Genomic DNA, 11,490 nt, shown 5'->3' with positions numbered 1-11,490 from the left:
TTATCCAATCATAGCAGTGGGCGTTTACTTCCAAGTCTTCAATGCTGCACGCCCATAAAAACCAAGCGTTTCAGGAGTTAAGCTCAAAACCAGGGTAGAAAATAGCCTTTTACTTTTACTATTCATTACTATTCATTTTGACGTTTTTGAATGTAAAAACCAAGCGAAACATCATAAGTTGACCTCAGACAACAATATTTTTTTTTTTTTAAAAAGCCAGTTCATGACCCCTTTAAAATTATTTTCATATCATCAGTTTCTTTTTTTTCCTCCTTGCCTTCTGTTTTTTTCTTTTATGTAAAATTCATCATTAACCTGTTTTTGTACTTCTTAGTTAATTACAGATGGGATTTGTTGTTTGTTTAATAATTTTATTTAATAAGTCATTCATTTAGATTAGAAGATATACATAAACATTCATTTGAAGATAAACAAACATTAATGAATAGTCAATGACTAAAATTTTAATTTACTTTCAAAGTAATTGTCATGGTGATTGATACTTTTGCATAAAACATCTTAATTAAATTTACATTTAACAGATGTTTTTGTTAAAAATTCTTAGGCTCGGCAGCATGGGGCAATAGACAAAGTATTGTTGCAAATATTTTATCTAAAATGATATGTTTTTAATAATGTCTAAGTTAACAGTTCAAATTCTTAATACTTGTTCAAAACAATCACTTCAGCTAAGTTTGTACTATTTTCTGTTTATTTTGATAAATAAAATAATTCTTTTTTTTTTTTGTATATATAGCCATTAAAATATGTTAATATAAAATATATTTAAAAATGTAAGATTCTGAAAGCATTGAAGGAGATCCCTAATGTATTATAGATGTACAGTAGTTACATTAAATCATATTTTATTATATGATATGATTAATATTGTATTTTTAAACATGATGGTTTCTTTATAAATATTTTTTTTTTATCTCTAAGGTGGACACCCAACTTAATATATGATATTTGCCATGTCATGTCAACAAGTGGAAAAGTCAGCTGGCTGTTTATCATATTAATAATTGTGCCTTTCGCCCAGACAACAATAGTGCCTTTTACCCCAAATACCATACATTTATATATTCCGTTAGCTTGAACAAAACTCAAAATAATAAAAAATAAAATATTTTTCTTTTTTCAATAATTTAAATGATTTTTAAAATCATTTGCTACTGAAATCTAAAAGCATCAAATATTAGATCAAACTAGCGCATAATCAACTTTGGGCTTTTGAGCTTTTGGCCCACGATCGCATCAATAATAAGCCAAACTTCCTCGTGCATCTTGAAAAGCGGAAGTTTTGGAAAGTTTTTGTACCATCTAGTGGTTTAGAGGAAAATAAAATCGAAGGCTCCTTTTACCCCGGTGTGCATTTAGCCCCGTTGTACCCTAATACTTTTAGTAAAATTTTAGTGCGAAAACCCAGCCTGATCTCACGGCAATTCGTACGAATTCTACGAGGTGGCTAATTCGTACGAATTCATACGACCTCACTCATACGAATTCGTACGATTTTTGCTAAATCGTACATATTTTACGAATTGCCCAATTCGTATGAATTCGTACGAATGACCTACCCCTGACCCCACCCCTAAACCTACCCATCACGTGGGTTTAGACAAATTGTACAAATTCGTACGAGTGAGGTCGTACGAATTCGTACGAATCAGCCACTTTTTTATCACTTGTACGAATTCGTACGAATTGGTCGTGAGATAGCGTTGGAAAACCTGTTTTATTCACTAACCACGCAAAATTAAAAAAAAGTATTTAAATAAAATCATAGCTCAGAGCTATTTTTTAATGTAAATTAGGCTAATTATAGTAATGTTTAATTTAACGTTTCACTGTCAGAAAAAAAGGTACAAAAGTTGTCACTGGGACAGTACCCTTCAAAAGGGTTCTAACACTTTTGAAACTAATATGTACACTTTTGGTACCAATATGTACCTTTGAGGGACTAATATGCACTCTTTAGGTACAAAGGTGTACCTTTTGAAAAGGTACCGCCACAGTGACAGCTTTCGTACCTTTTTTTCTGAGAGTGTTCACTATTAAGAGAGGTTTGTGTTCATTTTCTATTGATCATGGCAGCAAAAACCCTACAATTGTTTTTAGTACCTATAGATAACAGTGATGCCAGAGGAAATATATCCTTTTCTCCATTTGGACACAATATCAAAATCTTACATTTCCCTCTCTGTCATCCGCTGATCATTTCCACAGTAGACAAGCGAGTGCCTGACCTCCACATTACCTCATTCACCTGCTCAGGTGTGCCGAGTTACAAGGCACACTGCACTGCTATCTAGACAGCTCTAACAAGAAAAGGAAAAAGAGCCATCACTCCTTCCCGAACAGGGTTGAGATGTCAAAGGTCACCCTGCACTCCTTCCCCAGGCTCATTACGTCATCTCATCCATGTCTTTTTTTTTCTGTCTTTCTCTAACCCCTCTCCCTTTTTCTCCAATGGCATTTACGTAAACACAGCTGTGTTGTTGACATTAAAGGGCCTTGTTCTTTTGATCCCCTCTGAAAAATCTGTGGCCCTCTTTCCTCTCACTACATCAGAGAACACACGCGTCCACTACAACAACCACAAGTGCAACTGTATCTGCTTGAACTGCAGGTGCTGTTCTTCATGTTCTGCACGGCATCAAATAAACACGTATTGCACCACTACGAGTGGATTGAGAGGGCCGTTAGCACTCGCTGCACACAATCGTCATGTGGTCGCCAGTAAACAGTCATCAGGGAAGCAAGGATGCCAGTGAGCGGATCGTGCGGTGAGACGTACATGTAAATTGAGAGTCAACGTAATCAGGAGCTTCTCAGCGAAGCACAGAGGCTCAAATTTGACCAATGAGAGAAAAAACAAGATTTGTGGATTAGACCGCGTCAAAAAGAAAAAGCGCTTACGAAAGAAGTTGAAACACAATAGATGGGCCGCAGTGGGGGTCCCTGGTGTAGACTTTCCCCAGGCTGTTTGTCTCATTAGGGACTCTATTGATTAATAACATCCCTGGAAACCAGCCGTATTAGCCGAATTAGGAGACCGGGGGGAATTCGGAGGGGGTAACCTTGCACTAGTCCAGGGCTCTGTCTCGCGGTATTTCCCCTCTCGCACGATGAATGAAATCAAGCCTGCTAGGCACCCGGCCTCTGAACCCTAATCCAATATCATTAGTATTCTCATGTTTGGCTTGGCAATGCCTGACGTGATTAATGTGGCCATGGATTTGACAGAGAGAGATCATGAGTTGTGTTGATGGTCCGCTTCACATAATCAGATGTGGGTTTGTGATTGATTCTTTCGTTAATTCGCACAGCCTCTCTCTACCGTTCACTTTTCTTCCTGTGATTGTGTCTTTTTCTTTACTTTTTTTATCGGGCTAATGTGTCATATAATCTGGCTCATTCGCAGTGAAATGCACTCCAGTTGTTATTTGCTTGTGTACTGAGAGTGAAAATCTAGGGAAGTATGGGTTTTTAATAATGTTGAAGCATACAGTGTGTATAATGCTCACTGTGAGCGGAAGAGACTGTTTACAGGCAGTCTTGAACCTTTAAATCTCAGGCCTGACCTTTATTGAGAATCCATAAACCATTTTGCAAAATTATTAGAGGTTGATCCTTGCCCACTTCTAGAAATCTGCCTGAAATGTGATTCTCACCATTCCTTTTCTATCTGTCTGTCTGTCGTTTAAGCTAACAAAATAGTTTGGAACCACTGTCCAAGATTGATTGAACCAGATTTTATTTTATATATATATTTTTTTTTTTTAAATGCAGTTGTCACTTATTTAGTCAACTGTATGTGAATGTAACCATATTTAACAAGACTGAAAAAAACATCCACAAACCTAGAAAGCACAAAGCAACCATCCTAGCAAATTTAATGAGAACAGACAAACACCACACACATCTCATTTAGAAAATGTATAAATCTTGGGGGTTTTTTTGTATTATGAGGTTCTTTCTTGGACTTGATGAGATATTTAAGACTATTATATTTAACCACTGAATGAATATTCATTAACCATGTTTTTAAATTCATCTCCCTGTATGCATCTCTCAGCGGTACAGCAGAACTTTTGGACTGAGCTGAATATCTGTGGACTTATTAGGTTAGGTATGAGGGCCAGCTGTTTTGGTGGAGTGGGTCTGCTGAGTGGACGCTGATGAATCCAGTCTGATAATGAGCGTTAAGCATGCTGAGAATCCACACACATTTCAATCATTACAACTCAACCGCCAGGGAGAGAGGAATGCAGAAAGAGAGAGAAAGAAGGGGGACGTAGAGGCAAGAAAAGATACAAAGGGCCTCCACGGTAGAGTGAAAATCTTCATTTTTCTCTACAGCCTCAGCACTGCGAGTCTTGGCATAGACAAACAGCAGGTATCACCTTCCTCCAAGCCTGGGCCCAAAGCAGTCGCCGCTCTTTACGCTTGAAGGAAACACTTAACGAAGCTGATGTGTTCAAGAAATATGTATCTATGTGTGTGCGTTTGCTTGTAGAAGTAAAGCCAGGACCGGAAGTTCCTCTGAGGAGAACCTCATCGAGGGCTACTGAGGGACCAGGACAGGGGGACGCAGGAACGAAATAATGACGGATGGTACTGATTGGACATCTTGTGTGAATTAAAGTGGGTTTGACTCTGCTCCTTGTCCCTGTGTGCGGCAGATCGGATAACAAAGCCAGGCTTGTGAAGGTAAACCGATCCTATCACCAGACTCCATTCGGCAGCTCCACAGGTCTGTCCACAGAAACGTTTTTCTGTTTCTCTGCGCTGAAAGAGGAGAGCAGTGGATACACACACACACACGCACGCACACAAATAAGCACCTACATACTTTGGACACACACAGCTATATACTTACTGCTTCTCACACACACATTCAACAGGCCGTGAAATGGGGCCTTATCAGGCTGACGGCAAATGAGATGTAAAAGGTATTTTCAGGTATGCACATTCCTTCCTGTCGTCCTCAAGAGCATCATTTGTTTTAGTTTCCAGTAAAGAAAACTCCACAGGATTTCTCTCATCATCTTGTCCTTGAGGTGCAGTAAAAACAATAAAAAATGCATTTAACTCTCCATAGATCCACAGAAGCTATAACTCTAATTTTACAGTAAATAACCCATACAACATCATTTTAATTATGTATAATAATACTCCGGTAACGGTGGAGTGGATTATTAAATTATTATTAAATTAAAGACAATCCTTTTTTGTCTATCCTGCTATATTGTACTGCACTGTGCTGCTATGTTGTGCTATGCCAATACCATAACATACTTTACTATTATACCATAACATACTATGCCATACTGTTCTGTTCTGTATTCTACTGTACTATGCTATACTATATCCCATAACAAAATACTTTATTATACCAGACTACACTACTGTTTTTCCTTCACAAAGAATTCACCAAGGTTGCATTTATTTATAATTACTGTACAACTTACATAACTGTTTTCTATTTTAATATATTTTAAAATGCAATTTATTCCTGTGACGGCAAAGCTGAATTTGGTACAGTGTATAATACCATACCATACTATACCGTACCATACCATATACATACTATTCACTTTACTGTTACAGCCAGTGATTTAGCAAGTTGTTGATATATTTTTGCCTTGTTTTCCATTAAAAATATCTTTATAGTGTTTTATATCCCTTAACACAAGGATACATTTACTTGTGAAGCAGATAAGACTTGTTTTCAGAAAATATACTGTATCTTGAATTTAGTTTTTTTTTTTCTTGTTGTAAGCATAAAACTTTCCAACTTTTGCTAGATCTACAGTATGCTTTAAAAAGGCTTTTTGCCAGGGGACTAAGAAAAACAAACAACCCTCATCTTTATGAATTTTATAAAGAGTAAAATATTCCACTGCTTTGAGCAGTTCATGTTGCCCATAATAATGTTCCTATTACAGAGAACAAACCCCTTCTGTTATAAGAAACGTTTTTAGGTAAACAGACTGAGCAAAACATTCTCACCTGCTTCCAGAGCTGCAGTAACAGCTGGAGCAGCACAACATATTAGACAGTCATTCACATCCCTGATATTTTCCTCCGTATTGATGAACTGAAAAAATACAATGAATGTAGTGTGTGCGTCAACACAGCTATGAGGATTCACGTGATAACGGGCGCAACATCAGCGCTTACATTACACGTAGAATGAACTAACCCGGCTGCCAGCAGAGCACTCAAGATGGCAGGCATTCTTCGGTGGTGTGGTGTCAAGCGAGCTGCCCTCGGAGCAGAAGAGAGGTGGAATTTGATGCTCGGTCCGTTCCAATGCACTCACACCACGGTTGCTCTCATCTCTGGTCTCAGATTCATATTCGTTTCTCTGTCGGAGAGGGATTGTGTGGGTGGATCTGGAGGAACAGGGTTGAGAAGCTCACGACTGTAAATACTGCAGATTGAAGTCTAGCAGATAATTTTTACATTAACGCATTAAGAAAACGTATTTTATTGTCTTTCTTTGAGTTATACGTGCAGATATAAGTGTCGCCATAGATTAGAGAGATAAGATTTAATTCTTACTGAATGTTGCGTATTTGGCAAGGGATATGAGGTATTTCCAGCTTGTTCATTTTTATTGCACTTTCTTCCCTCCTTCAACTCATTTGTTTGTGTTTAGCTTAATCTTCATACTGCAGTTTTTCAGAACAAGTCTCCAGGTATCTATTGCATAAATCCTCCTAATTTGTGTGTGAGATTGTGTGAGAAAGAGAGAGGCTGCGTGTAAAGTCCTTAGCCAACATCAAGACAAGGCTGTGATGGATATGGGAATGAAAGATCACATCTGTGTATTTTCCATTTGTCAGTGGTGGATCAACACATCTGGTTATTAATTATGGCCAATATTAGAACATTCTATACAAATACCAGACTTCTTTCAGGAAAATGCTGTGTGTCTTGGCGCTGAGCTTCTGTCTTTGTGTTTTCCTCATTGAAGATATGAGTTGGATAAGCTGCACTTTTGATTGGTTGCTGATCAAGTCAAACACACAAGGTAAAATATTGCACTTTGTCTTTATGTAAGGCTGTCAGTGTGTTAAAAATGTAATCCAATTAATTTGATGATGTGCTGATTAACCCTGCTGACAATTTTATGTTCGGAGAACATTTTCTTAACTTTCCATTATGTTATACGAGTGAGTTCTGTGAAAGTTTAAAATGTGCATTTTGTATGTATAAGAATGTTTTTCTTTGGTTATGTGCAGAAATAGCAGAATGTTTTATCAAAAAAAAAAAAAAAATGAATTGCATATATTAATGCTTTTGATGAGAAAAGCCCTCAAATGAGGATAAGTCAAAGATAATACATTATTGCACCAGACGAGTAAATCATTGAATAGACAAAAATTGGCTTAAGAAGTCAATATTTTGATTAATTCCATTTAATTGAACATAAGCCTATTACTTGCAGTCCACAATGATCTGTTTTGCTGATCAAGCCCAAAACACAAGGAAAAATCCTGCACTGTGTTAAAAAATTTAATTAAATTAATTTGATACGCTGGTTTACCCAGCTAACAATTGTATGTTCTAATGACATTTTCTTAACATTTGGTTATTTGAGACAGTTCTATGAAAGTTTAAAACGTCCAGATTTTTTTATATTTAAAAAAGTTTTCTGAAAAGTAAAGCAATTTTCATTTTTTAAGTCAATTTAATGTAATTTATGTTGAAATGACTTAAACATCCAAGTTGATTGTTGATTGAATTTAAGGCAGCAACTTTTTTTACAGTGTGTGGCAGGTATGTAAATTACTGAACTGGCTGTAGAAGTCAAATTATTGTTTGTTGCACTTCACTGAACTTAAAGCTATTACCGGCCTACAGTCCGCAATGATCAATTTTGCAATCAATGTCTGAGGTCAACTTATACTGGTAGGAAAATGCATTAATTATTATGGAATTAGCAGGTCAGAGGGCATAGGTGCATTGTTTATATTGTAAATGAACTACATTAACATGTTAAATCGACATTCGACTAAATCGACTTTATCAATATAAAGTCAAATGGACACACATAACAGCTGACAGTGTATATTGTCTTCAGTTTCATCTTTTGTTTTGAGCAGGAAGTTGTCCTGGCCTGGACAGCACAGCTGCAGATCATAAGAGCGGCGATATTTACAGTTCAGGATCGTTCTGACGAGGGCAAAGAAAGGCAATAAATCTCCCTGCATGCTGTCCGTCCATGAGCCAGCATAACAACAGCAAAAGAGAACTTAACGGGAACCGCTGTCACATTCTGAACTGAAAATATTTTCATTCCTGAGACAAGGACACCGTGTCCAGCTCAAGGGTCATTTGCCCCCTCCCGTCCCCACATACTGACACTTACAAACACGCGCTCAAAATTGCATATACCATTTCTAAAAGCATTGTGGGTCTTTTTTGGAAGACCTTCTTGCGTTTTCTATGAGAAGGCGAGACCCTCCTCCCCCTCCATGTCCAGGCCAGACTCCCTGGCATTTCCCACTTCGCTGTGGCCAGTTGTTGTTGGTGGACTGAAAACCGGAGGAAAATAAAGAGATCTAAATGTCAGCAGGGAAGTGCAGTGCATTCCGCGCCCCTGCATCTCCTGAGCGGTCACCTAGAACAGCGTGTGATCCCGAGACAAAGCTGCCCACGGCTGAAGGTGGGGGTGGAAGTGGAGACATTACACAGAATGCAAGCCTGCGGGATTGTCACCAAGTCCAGCAGAATATCTCTCTGGTCCATCTCTACCTGCAGGGGCCGGGCCACTTTTTATTTAGATTCTTTTACTGGATATTGCGTTTTTCTGGGTCGGAATGACGAGGGACCGACGGTGACATAAATGGAGGAAGCTTGAAAGGGAGAGCGGAAGCCTCCGACACATACACATGCACGCCGCTCTGTTCTTTTCATACACACACACGCTGTACGGACACATAATGAAAATACATGGGAAGACTAGATGGAGATTTAAAGGTGTGTACTGTACACTGCAGGACATTTTCTTTTCCTCTCCTTCCTTCCCAAGCCCTTTTTTTCCTCAAAGGTGTTTTCAGCAGGAGCATGAAAGATGCATGAGGAAGAGAAAGGTCACCGTTGAAAAAAAATAAAAATAAAAGGCCTTTTTGTCGCAGCATGAGCGAGAGAGAATGGTAATTTTATTTAGTCTTTTATTTCTTTTTTTGTCTCTCTGACAGTTTGCTGGCAAAGAGAGACAGTGAGGCGTAAAAAGGGACCCCTCGGCTTGGCATTTCATCGAGTGGCACGTCACTCTCGAATTAGCTTTGTTTCTTAAATGCTCTTGTAAGAGAACACCACACTCTTAGCTCCTTTGTGAGCCCCAGAGATCATGAATTCCTTGTTTATGTGAACTTGAAAAGATGCTGGCGCATTTCACTGGAAGGCGATATTTACAGTGTGGCATGGCCGTGCATTTGATTTCGATCCACAGTTGCCCAACTGATCCCCGTCCAAAAACATGCTCTTAGCCTCCACTGCCGTCTCATGGAATACATTATTCTATTTTACTCTATATTAGGTTTACCTCAAATGCAACACCAGTAAGCCAGTGCTAGATCTCTGAGCATGTGCAGAATATTATGTGGGATCTTTTGACTAAAGCATTTAGCTCGCTGAAAATGGTGAAAAAATAACATTTACTGCTACTGTGGATGTTTTTAGTTATTCTGCGCAGACCTTTCCCTGTGGGGACCTCATGAAAAAGTCTGCAAATATCCAAAGCCTGAATGAACTAAAGGTTCACCAGGAAAAAGAAGAAGATTTAGCTATATAGCATTAGGAAGACATTACATGTTTTGCAAAGTCCGGTCTTAAAGGGATAGTTTAACGAAAAAACGAAAATGTTTGCAAGCAATTATTTCCCATTGGGGCCTCTCAAGCTCTGAAAAGCATGTAAAAGTGACAAAAAAAAATGTTGCATGCACTATATTGCATGGCTTTGTCTGAGGTGTGGACTGAATTTAAGTCATTATTAACTGAAAAACTTCCTCTCCAATGAGATGCTAACCATTGTTACTGGATCATTGAGGTCAAGATGTGAATCTAATTTTGTAAATTAATCGTCATTGATAGTCCTGACAGAAATGTGCTTAAACTGTGGATTTGTACTTTGTCTCTTTCTGTCCTTTCTCATGTCTATCCCTCTCTATTTCACTCCATTCTCCGTCTGTATCTTCTGGTAACTCAAAGCTTGACCAACCAATCTGGTCTCACTGTTTCTTCTATCCTGGATCCTTTGCTGGCCAACACCTGATACCTGAGACATCTTGCAGCCCCACAGCCTGGCTATAATGTGGCCTTGCCAAATGGCCAGAGACCACCAATTCTGAAGGTCTCCATTGTGGATCAGCTGAACCTTGTCCAGAAGCAAAGTCTCTCTAATTAACCCCATATGCTTGTACAAAGTCCACATCCCACCCGCAGGCCAGCACTGCTTTAATATCAATGTCACAAGCAGCAAACCTTTGTAAATAGAACAAGGAAAGTATTTCTGAGGGAAGAAAAAGTTAAATAAACAGTTAATTTCTGTGTAGCTACACTGTAAAAAAATATTTTCATGATTTGTTATCACAACATTTTATTCTTTTGTCAAATCAACTTAGATAATTTATGTGATTCAGAAAAAAAATGATTTGGTTGATTAAACCAATCTCCTTCATTGTATTAACTCAACTTTTTTATTTCAATGAACTTAAAATTTTAACCCTTAAATGCATGAATGTTTCACCAATCATTATTACATATTCGGGTGTTTAGTGACCCAGAGCTATATCTAACATGGATGGATCTCTACATGTCGCGATAGTATAAAACTCTCCTGATATTAGAGTAACAATTACAGAATAATCAAATAAAGCATATTTTGTTACCTTTTGGAGCTTGGAAGAGTTCAGTTTGAGCAAATGTTTTATATCATCTTCACTGTCCTTTTTAGAGCTTCTTTCCCACATTCAGCATTTTGCTCATTTGTGATCTCAACAATATTCTCAAAACTATAATTTTCAACATCTTCAAAATCAATATTTTGACAGCTTCTTCACTAGATCCACCATTAAGTGAGAGTGACATTAATATTTGATTGCGTTCAGTACTTGTTCTGCAGTAAATCACTGAGCCATTTCAAGTTCTGCTGATGATTCATCCTATTCTTTTGTTTTCTGCCTGCGGTAACTATGAGTGAAAGTCACTTCATCGTTGTGAATCAGACATTGCCACCTTGTGGAATAAAGGTGATTTGCACTTATTCAGTCATCAAAGATTCAATTATTGCTGTGCAGAAAAAAATATATACTTACATTGTTACACACCTAAGGTCGTTAGTGACCCTACAAATTTCACAAAAAAATGAATTGGAAAACAGGCATTCTTTTATAAAGAAATCATGTCATATTGTTTATAATGAATTGATTGATCTAAATTTAAAAAATATATGAGGAGGAGGGTAGTGAA

At 37.9% G+C, this 11,490-nt stretch overlaps 1 long non-coding RNA gene across 2 annotated transcripts; it reads left to right on the top strand.

The window, feature by feature from the left end:
- Window positions 1-6,240: 6,240 nt before the first annotated feature.
- LOC307168559 lies at window positions 6,241-9,165 on the top strand. 2 transcript variants are annotated; one of them, XR_013822949.1, is made up of 3 exons: window positions 6,241-6,311; window positions 6,989-7,045; window positions 8,121-9,153. It is a non-coding gene; the product is annotated as an uncharacterized lncRNA (long non-coding RNA). The 2 variants fall into 2 exon arrangements; XR_013822948.1 differs by lacking the exon at window positions 6,241-6,311 and adding an exon at window positions 6,671-6,710 and having other exon boundaries at window positions 8,121-9,165.
- The last annotated feature ends 2,325 nt before the right edge of the window (window positions 9,166-11,490 follow it).

This window comes from Squalius cephalus, assembly GCF_949319135.1.
Source record: "Squalius cephalus genome assembly, chromosome: 12".
Lineage (NCBI taxonomy): Eukaryota > Metazoa > Chordata > Actinopteri > Cypriniformes > Leuciscidae > Squalius > Squalius cephalus.
Note: the sequence above shows the minus strand (reverse complement) of the source record. Positions and strands in the feature narration are given on the sequence as shown.